Source organism: Impatiens glandulifera, chromosome 7, assembly GCF_907164915.1.
Source record: "Impatiens glandulifera chromosome 7, dImpGla2.1, whole genome shotgun sequence".
Taxonomy (NCBI): Eukaryota; Viridiplantae; Streptophyta; class Magnoliopsida; order Ericales; family Balsaminaceae; genus Impatiens; species Impatiens glandulifera.
In genome coordinates this window covers 33,779,119-33,789,640 of record NC_061868.1, presented here as the reverse complement: position 1 = coordinate 33,789,640, position 10,522 = coordinate 33,779,119, and positions in this window count along the sequence as shown.

Here is a 10,522-nt window from a genome sequence, read left to right as displayed (position 1 = left end):
TACGTAAATGCAACAAACAAAATCGATGTATACCCCACTCACCGGTGAAACCACTTTCTACCATTTTCATGGCTTCAATAATTCCAGCATGTCGATCAGAAATAATGCATACACCCTTTCTATTTTGACAAACATATAGTCGGAGATGATGTAGAAACCAAGACCAATTGACGGTTGTCTCTTCATGAACTAAGGCATATGCAATGGGATATTGTTGATTATTTGAGTCAGAACCCATTGCAATCAATAATTTCCCATTGTATTTTCCTTTTAGAAAAGTACCATCGATGCTAATAACAGGCGGAGCATGCTGCCATCCATCAATCATTGGTTTAAATCCCCACCAAATACGTTTGCACACAGATGTGTTGGGTTTTGTACTATGAGCTTCAGCATCAATGAAAGCAATTGTTCCTGGATTAAAATGTATCAAAGCGCTAAAAAATATAGGAAGTTTAGCGTAAGAAGTCATCCAATCGCCATAAACATCTGATATTGCTTTTTGCTTTCCGATCCATGCTTTCTTGTAACTAACATGATAGTTGTACATAGATGTAATTTGATTTCGGATGTTGCTTACTTTCAGATAAGGACTATCTATAACCTGACATAAATATAGGAAAATAATTTATAATATGACATAAAATGAATAAATTTATAAGTAATAAACTATTCAATATACTTACTTGTAGTTTTATTACATCTGCAATCATTCTGGACGTTAGTTTCTTATGATCTCGTTCTAGTGTCATCAATACACAAGTGTGTTCAGCAGGTAGTTTAGTGGTTACAAACAACCCAGATTTCTTTGATCTCATCACTCGAATTCTCCATGGACAATCTTTCATAACACATGATGCCTCATATCGTGTTGTATCACTTTTCACAACATGAAAATTTCTAGACTTCTGATATGATATTCTTTTATCGCACTTATTGTAGATTGTTTATCTGTAAAAGATTGACTTTCAAATAAATTGTAGTCGAGTGGACCGATGTTTGAACAATTACCTGAATTAACATTAATCTCTTCTGTTTCAAACTAAGGAGCAGTTGGAATATGTTCATCATCGTTGTCGGTGTTATAATCTGAGTCATCTTGCTCTGCATTGTGTATTTCATCGCACTCAGATTCATCACTTTCTAACTCATTTTCATGATTTTGATCAGCATCAACACCACTTAAGTTGTATATTGCATTTGATCTTTCAATTTCGTTGAGAAGATTATCCATCTATCACAAATAAAAAAAGTATTAATAATAAATTACAAATACATAAAAATCAAACTAACATAACTAAAAAAAATCTAACCTTGTGAATCTATTTGAATTCTCAATACTATGAGGAGTTATTTGATTGACAAGTCACTATAAATATAAGATTATAAAAGTTGTATTGACAAATCATTACAAAAGTTGATATGAATCTTTAAAGTTGAATGGACAAATCACTAAAAGATAAAATTGGCAAAAGTTGTATTGGAAAATCACTACAAAAGTTGATATGAATCTTTAAAGTTGAATGGACAAATCACTAAAAGATAAAATTGGCAAAAGTTGGATTGGAAAATCACTACAAAAGTTGATATGAATCTTTAAAGTTGAATGGACAAATCACTAAAAGATAAAATTGGCAAAAGTTGGATTGGAAAATCACTACAAAAGTTGATATGAATCTTTAAAGTTGAATATACAAATCACTAAAAGATAAAATTGACAAAAGTTGTATTGACAAATCACTACAAAAGTTGATATGAATCTTTAAAGTTGAATGGACAAATCACTAAAAGATAAAATTGACAAAAGTTGGATTGACAAATCACTACAAAAGTTGATATGAATCTTTAAAGTTGAGTGGACAAATCACTAAAAGATAAAATTGACAAAAGTTGGATTGAAAAATCACTACAAAAGTTGATATGAATCTTTAAAGTTGAATGGACAAATCAATAAAAGATAAAATTGACAAAAGTTGGATTGGAAAATCACTACAAAAGTTGATATGAATCTTTAAAGTTGAATGGACAAATCACTAAAAGATAAAATTGTCAAAAATTGGATTGGCAAATCACTACAAAAGTTAATATGAAATGTATTTTATTTTAATGTTTATGTAATATATTTTATTTTAAGTTCCCGTTTATGTAATGTATTCTATTTTATTTTAATTTATAATAGCTATTTAAATTATTTAATTTAGTGTAGTTAATTTGAACTATATATATTATATTTATAGATTTAAATAAAAATAAAACATATGTGTTATTTTATTTTAATATTTATATAATATATTTTAATTGAATTAATTAATAGTTTAAAAGTGAGGATATTAATTAATAGTTGAAAGAGAGAGAGGAGTTAATTAATGAGTTTAGAGAGAGGGAAAGTTAATTAGTGGGTTAAGATAGAGAGTGAGTTAATTAATGGGTTGATTAATGATTTAGAGAGAGAAAGGCGGGTAGTTTGGGAATGTGAATGAAAAGGTGGGTAGTTTGGAAAAAATTGTTTGAAAGGTGGGTAGGACAGGAAATAGTTCGGAAATGAGAGCTCTCGTCGCTCGCGGTGTTTGCGCCTACCAGAAATCAACCCACTGGCAACACTCAACCAGGAGCACCACCAGGTGTCAATACTCTAAACATTGATCTTGTTGCTTCAGGCTTGCAGATTACAGGAAACACAGGAATACCTCTAGTTGTTCAACCAACTGGTACATTAATGGAACAAGGCAAGGGGAAGGAAGTTGTTGCTGATTCTTCTCAAAATGCACCTCCTCCTGCGACAAGGGTGGCTGTTGAACAAACCGTAGATCAAACCATGGGGGTTGCAGAGGCTGCAGGGAATTTACCTGGAACAGAGACAACACTTGCCGGAGTTGGAAGTAGCATGGTAGAAGCTGCAGATGATTCAACTCAGGCACCTTCAAAATTCTCTGCCTTCATACCAGTTCAGACCAGTTCAGCTAGGACTCAAGAGCAGGAACCTGCAGCAACTCTGATAGGAAATATTGTTAGGACTGCTTTAGCCAATGAGAAGATGATTGATGTTGCCTATTTGAAGTCCTTGGATGATGCTGAGAGACCTGCAAGATTCACTACAGCATTCAAGAGGCTTAGAAGTCTAGCCAGATTGTCTATAAACAACAAGGACTCAGAGTCGCAACAGTTGCTGAAAACTCGAATGTTGGAGGTCAAGGCTGCTCAAATTCCGATGTCAAGACCCAGTAGGAGCTCCAGGAAATAACTTGTTTTTTTCATTATTCAGATAGTTTTTGAACTCGTTTTGTCTTTATGAACTTACTTGAATTGGTTGTTTTTGTCTTTCTGAACTTACTTGAATGGGTTATTTTTGGGCCATGTTAGGCAATTATTTACATTTCCTGATGACATTTTTTTTGCTTAAGCACTATTTGATAGTTAAAAATAAAAATAATAAATTTCAAATCTAGTATATTAACTTTTGGAAACAAAAAATATTAATCAATTTAAAATAAGATAATAAAACAATCAATTAAACAAATACAAATAATAAAACATTTGAAATAAATTTAAAATCTAGCAAATATTATGACTAATAAAAATTATTTAAATTAAAGTGGTAGTTTCAACCTTTGCAACCACCCGTCTCATACGTGGCAATATGGGATTGGAGCAGCTTGAGGTTCAAATGGTTTTAACTTTTTCAACCCTTGGAAGTCTCATAGCTTAGCACCTAAACTAGGTGACTTGAGAACTTGAATTTTAACCGCGGTTTGTGTGGATTTTTTAAAAGATTTTTAAAATTAATTATGTAAAATTGATTAATTTTATTCAAAATTTAATAATCTTTAGATTTGATTTAATCAAATTCATTTAAATTAGTTAAACATAATTAATTTAAGAACGATTTTATTTGAAAGACAGAGTCAATGTGTACGTATACAAACGTATTTTACACTAGAGTTTTGTTTGGTTTAAAATTTGGTGATACTCGAGAAAAGACTTTTGCGCCATGTCATCCGTACTAGTTAAAGAACGGTCTCTACTTTATAAACTTGGCTTTTTGAAAATCGGTTGTATCACGTTTGAGTTTTTAGCCGATTATCTTCTGGTCATAATAATGCTTTTAGGTTTTAACGTTATTTGAAATATTGAAACAGGAATATTAAAATGCTGGTACATGTTACATACATGAGAATATCAATCATTTTAAGGATGTTATAAATAAACGTCAAACGAACCTTGGGTACAATATTTATTAGGGAAACATGCCGAAAATATTATAAAGTCATTTTCCGATCTCTTGGAATTTTTAGAAAGGCTTGGGGTACCAACAAAAATAATTCTGGATTTTGAAAAATGAAACTAAATAGGCCTTAATTAAGACTGGAGTCCTAAAGGTCGAGTCTGATTTTGTCGGTCGGGGACCGGAGAGACTCGGTCTAGGCGAAGGGAGCTCTTGGTCGAGGTCCAGGATGCTCAGTCGTATGACCGAAGTCTCTAAGTTGGGGTATCGAGGACTCTTGGTCCATGGTTGAAATTACCAGTCTAGGTGTAAAAACCTAACGGTCCTAGACTAGCCCGATGATAGGTTTCTTGGTCGAGGTGTATAAACCTCTCAGTCCAAGTCTAGCTTGGGGATAAGATCCTCGGTCCTAGACTTGGGATTCTCGATCCCAAGGTTCGGGAGTCTCGGTCCCAAGGTTGGAGTGATCGATCATTATGTTCGAGAGTCTCGGTCCTAAACTCGGAACTCTCGGTCCTAGGTTTGGGAGTCTCGGTCCCTCGATTTAGGGGTCTCGATCTTGGGTCTTAAGAGTCTCGGTCCTAGGTTTGGTTCTCGATCATGAGTTTTGGGAGTCTCGGTCCCAGGTCATACCTCTCAGTCCTAGGTGCAAATCCTCGGTTGGATATATTGGTCATAGCTCAAGAACATCGGTCTTAAGACTTAGTCCTAACTCAAGAATATTGGTCTTTGGTCTCGGTCTGGACCGAGGATCCTCAGTCGGATCTCTCGGTCCTGTACTCGCATGCCTCAGTCCTCAAGAACACATGAGTTTAATTTTTAAAATTCATTTTTTTAGCTCTGATTCTTTGATCCAAGAGCTTGGGTAGTTTCATAAAGCTCCCATGAACATGTTGATCATCATCTAAAGGTATCAATCGACCTAGATGATAATCAATTTCTTCAAAATAGTTTATGATCAAAAATTGAGTTTTTGATTTAAAGGCTCTTTTTAAATGAAAAGAGCTAGTTAATAGCTTCCATATATCACATATATTTGATTGATACCAAAACAAGAACACTAACTGTTCGTTTTGACCAATTCAAAAACATCATTTCATTTGAATTTTTTTATTTTGATCAAACATGTTCGGGATGAATCAAACATGATACAAATGAGTGTCCAACATTTTTACAATCATATTAGGAAGCTTTTTGGGCTGCGATTCAACAAAATTAATCCAAGAACAACAAACCTGTTTTTTTAATTTTTGACAATCAAAATTGGATTTTTGTTTGTTAGTCAATTTCTAGATTTTATCATATCTAAATAGTTTCTAAATGAACTTAGGATCAATATTCAAACTTAAAATGACATGAACAACAAGCATAAAAGCTTATACAATTTGAAATATAAAAATTTTAAATTTAAACCGTAAATATGAATTAGAGGATGATTGAAACCTTACAAGGATTGAAGAACACTCTTTGATCATTTTGGAAGTTTTCTGGATGCACAGATCCGATCATCACGGCCTTATACATAATTTTCAAAATATCTAAAGCTTTAATGGCGAATTTCGATTCTCTTTGATTTAAGGGGTATGTGTTATAGGTTAGCTTCGGAATGACTTGAGGGGGTATTTATACTCATCCTAAGTCGGTTGGGGAATGACTTCGGAAACCAAAGACCAAGACCAAGGACTGATGTTTAGAGTTAGGACCGAGCCCTAAGACCGGTGTTCTTGAGCTAGGATCAAGAAATCTAACTGAGGATTTTCACATAAGACGGATAAATCTGACCTAGGACCGAGACTCCTAGGTCCTAGTACCGAGATATTCAACTTTAGGACCAAACATTCCAAACCCAAGACCGATGATCCTAACCCCAAGTTAGTCCAAGACTAGTAGGTTTTTACACCTAGACCGGTAATTCCTGCCAAGGACCGAGAGTCCTTGGCACCCTGACCTAGGGACTCTAGTCCTCCAATCGAGTATCCTAAAGCCTAATCGAGAGCTTTCTCGTTCTAGACCGAGTCTCTTCGATCCTTGACCGAAAAAAATGATCCTAAGCCTTAGGACTCCAGTCCTAAGGCCTGTTTGGTTTCACTTTTCAAAATCCAAAATTATTTTTGTAATTTTAGAACTCAATTCATTTCCAAATAATCCCCAATGGTCGGAAAATAATTTTAAAATATTTTCGGGATATTTTTCAAATAAATATTTTGATTAAGGCTTCGTTTTGTGTTTATTTCTAAATCCTAACATTATTTTCTGATATTTTTAGGTTGTTAACTCAATCTTTCATAACCGCAATCACAGGCATGCACCTTTAAATAAATGTGTACAATTATTTACGTAATATAAACTTATCCTTATTGAGGACCCTAGACTACTAATTAAAAAAATAAATATTATAAATAATTTTTTGATAGCCTGAACTTTACAAAATAAAACTATTTTCAACGGGTGCGGAGAACATAACGCATAAGCCCTTTCTCGAGCGTAACCAAATAACGAACCGCTTATGAAAACTCTAGTATAAAGTACGTTTGAACACGTATATTTTACTGTTTTTTCTAAAATCAATTGGCGACTCTGTTTTCATATAAACAATCTTTTTAAAATTAATTATTCTTAATTAATATAAATCGAATTTTAAATCAAATCATCATTTGGTTATAACAAATCTTCAAATTATTAAAATTTGAATTAATTAACTAATTTTATATTAATTTTAAAAGCTATCGTGTAATGATAAAATATTTAAAAAATAATGTTTTATTTTAAAAAGATGCACGACACACAAACTATGGTTGAAATCATTGTACCTCGAGCCACGTCGGGTCCCCTCGTAATGTCACGTGTCCTTAACACGTGCTAAGCTACGAAAGAGATTTTTCAGGGGTTACAATATATAATAATGCTTAATTTGAATTTGTCGAGTCAAAAGTTGTGCTTAATTTGGATATATATGTGAGAGTAAATGGATACTTGAGTCGGGACCTGCTCATAAACTTGAAACGGTTAAAAACAAAATTAAAAATGTCATAGGTATATTTCGAACTTGTAACGTAACAAAGATAAGTAAACCTTTAAACCAACTAAGCTAATAAGACTTTATACTTTAAATTCTACACAAAATTTGATGAACGAGCGATATTCATAACAATATAAATAATTTGAATTTGTCGGGTCGAGAGATGTGGTTAATTTGGATATATATATGTGAGAATAAATAGATATTTGGGTCGAATCTTGTGTTGATCCGCCCATAAACCTGAAACGGTTAAAAATAAAAAAATGTTATATATATGTTTAGAACTTGCAACATAACAAAAACATGTAAAATACTTTAACCAACTAAGCTAATAAGATTTCATATTTTAAATTCTAAAAAAAATTGATAAACGCGCGAAATTCATTAAAATAATATATATATATATATATATAATAATGCTTAATTTGAATTTGTCGGGTCGAGAGATATAGTTAATTTGGATATATATATGTAAGAATAAATGGATACTTGGGTTGGGACCCGCCCATAAATTTTAAACGGTTAAAAATAAAATTAAAAATGTTATATGTATGTTTTGAGTTTGCAACCTAACAAAACAATTAAAATCTTTTAACCAACTAAACTAATAAGACTTTACATTTTAAATTCTACACAAAATTTGTTGAACACGCGAGAGTCATAACAACAAAATATATATATATATATATAATAATAATAATAATAATAATAATAATAATAATAATAATAATAATGCTTAATTTAATTTTGCTGGGTCAAAAATTATGATTAATATATATATATATATATATATATATATATATATATATATATATATATATATATATATATATATATATATATATATATATATATATATATATATATATATATATATAAAAGAGTAAATTGATACTTGAGTCTATATCATTATTAATGAAATATTTTTATTTAATATTAGGATAAAAGATATAATTATTTTTATTATATTTGTTTTTGTTTTTGTATGAGTATTAAAATTTTATATAATATATATAGTGATTCAAAATATAACTTATAAAATATATTTACATACACAAAATTATAAAATTATTTCAATAAGCATAAGTGATTTAGTGGTTAAAGTGTTAACATTTCATAATTAAGACTATGGTTCAAATCCCTCTAAAAGTAATGATTATATGTGAGTGCGAAAATATTGGTAGATAAAGTAAAAACGAGAATGTTGGTGAGTAACGCAAACATTAGTGAAAAAATCTAAGGCTTCATACACGGAGAGAATGTCGGCTTGAGTAACGCAAACATTGATGATAAAACCTAAGGATTCGTCCATGAAAGGAATGTTGGCTTGAGTAAAGCAAACATTGTTGAGAAAACCTAATGGTTCATTCACTGTGGGTGATTTATGGCCTAAGATCATGCCGAAATGTGTAATCGAATCTTAGGAATATTTGTTTGAGTAATGCAAATATTTGTAAGAAAACCTAAGAGTTTGTCCACGGAAGTGATTTAGGACCTAAGATCATTCCTAATGGTGTAATCTAATATTTAAAAATGCACCCTTGAAAATCGCAAATTCTTTACGGGCGGTGAATCAAAGCCAAAAATGTTTAAGACTATTAAGCATTTTTAATAAATAATAGGTAAATTCATGTGCAATGCACACGAAAAAAATAAAACAAAATAAATTTAAAAAATAACAATAATTTTAAAATATATATTTAATGTGTCTTATATTTAATAAATAACGAATGATTAGAATAATATATATATAAGAGAAAATAAAAATTACTTTTTTAATAAATTTATATCATTGAAAAAAATTAAGATAAAAAGTTTAATTATTTTTATAATATATATATATATATATATATATATCATTATTAATGAAATATTTTTATTTAATATTAGGATAAGAGATATAATCATTTTTATTATTTTTTTTTGTGTATGAGTATAAAAAAATTATAGTTATTTAAAATATAAATTACAAAATATATATATACATACACAAAATTATAAAATTATTTCAACAATCATAAATGATATAGTGGTTGAAGTGTTAGCATTTCATACATAAGACTGGTGTTCGAATCCCTCTAAAAGTAATTATTATACGAACATTGGTAGATGAAGTGGAAGCGAGACTGTCGATTTGAGTTATGCAAACATTGGTGATAAAAACCTAAGAGTTCGTCCACATAGGGAATATCGGCTTGAATAAAGTAGACATTGTTGAGAAAACCTAAATGTTCGTCCACGATAGTGATTTAGGGCTTAAGATCATACCGGAATGTGTAATCGAATGTTGGGAATGTTGACTTGAGTAAAACAAATATTGGTGAGAAACTTAAGGGTTCGTCCACGGAGGGTGATTAGAGCCTAAGATCATGTCGAAAGGTGTAATAGAATGTTTAAAAATGCACACTTAAAGACCGCAAAATTTTTCCACGGAGGGTGAGTCAAAGCCAAAGATCATGCTAAAATGCGTAATCGAATGATTAAGCATGGTGGGAATTGAGAATAATTAAGGTTAAAATACATCATTGAAATATAATTTAGATAATATATATGGGTGAAAAAAAAATTATAATACATTTTTTTCCTTTTTAGTATTAAAATGATTATATATATATATATATATATATATATTAAAAGTATAATAAATATTTTTTATTTTAATTTATATTGTTCTTATATATATATTTTAAAAAATATATAAATTAGAAAATATATTTAAAAAAATATTTTAAGTTTTAAAGGCGATCGTGAGATTAATTATGATTTATTTATTATTTTAAATAACAAAATAAGACTTAAAATAATATTTTAGAATTGATTAAAATTAGAAAAGAAAAATATCAACATATATTTAATAAGTTATTAATTAAAATGACTGAAATTTAAGAAATAAAAAAATGTTTGATAAAAATAAAAATAAAAAATAAAACTGTAAAACAAAATTATAAAAATATTTAAATTAAAAATATAATTTTTGAAAAATGTATTTGAGACATATTTATTATTATAAGAAAACAAATAATGACACTTTAAATTATTTTTTTTATTACCATATATTTTCATTTAATTATTTATATATTAATATATTAATTTTAAATAGTTTTTAATAATTTATTATTATAAAAAAACAAATTAAGACATTACATTGACAATTTTTTTATTAGCACATATTTTTTATTTAATTATTTTTTAATATTTATCCAATGATATATTATAATAATTTATTATTTTAAAAAATAAATTAAGACACTGTATACACAATTTTATTACCACGCATTTTT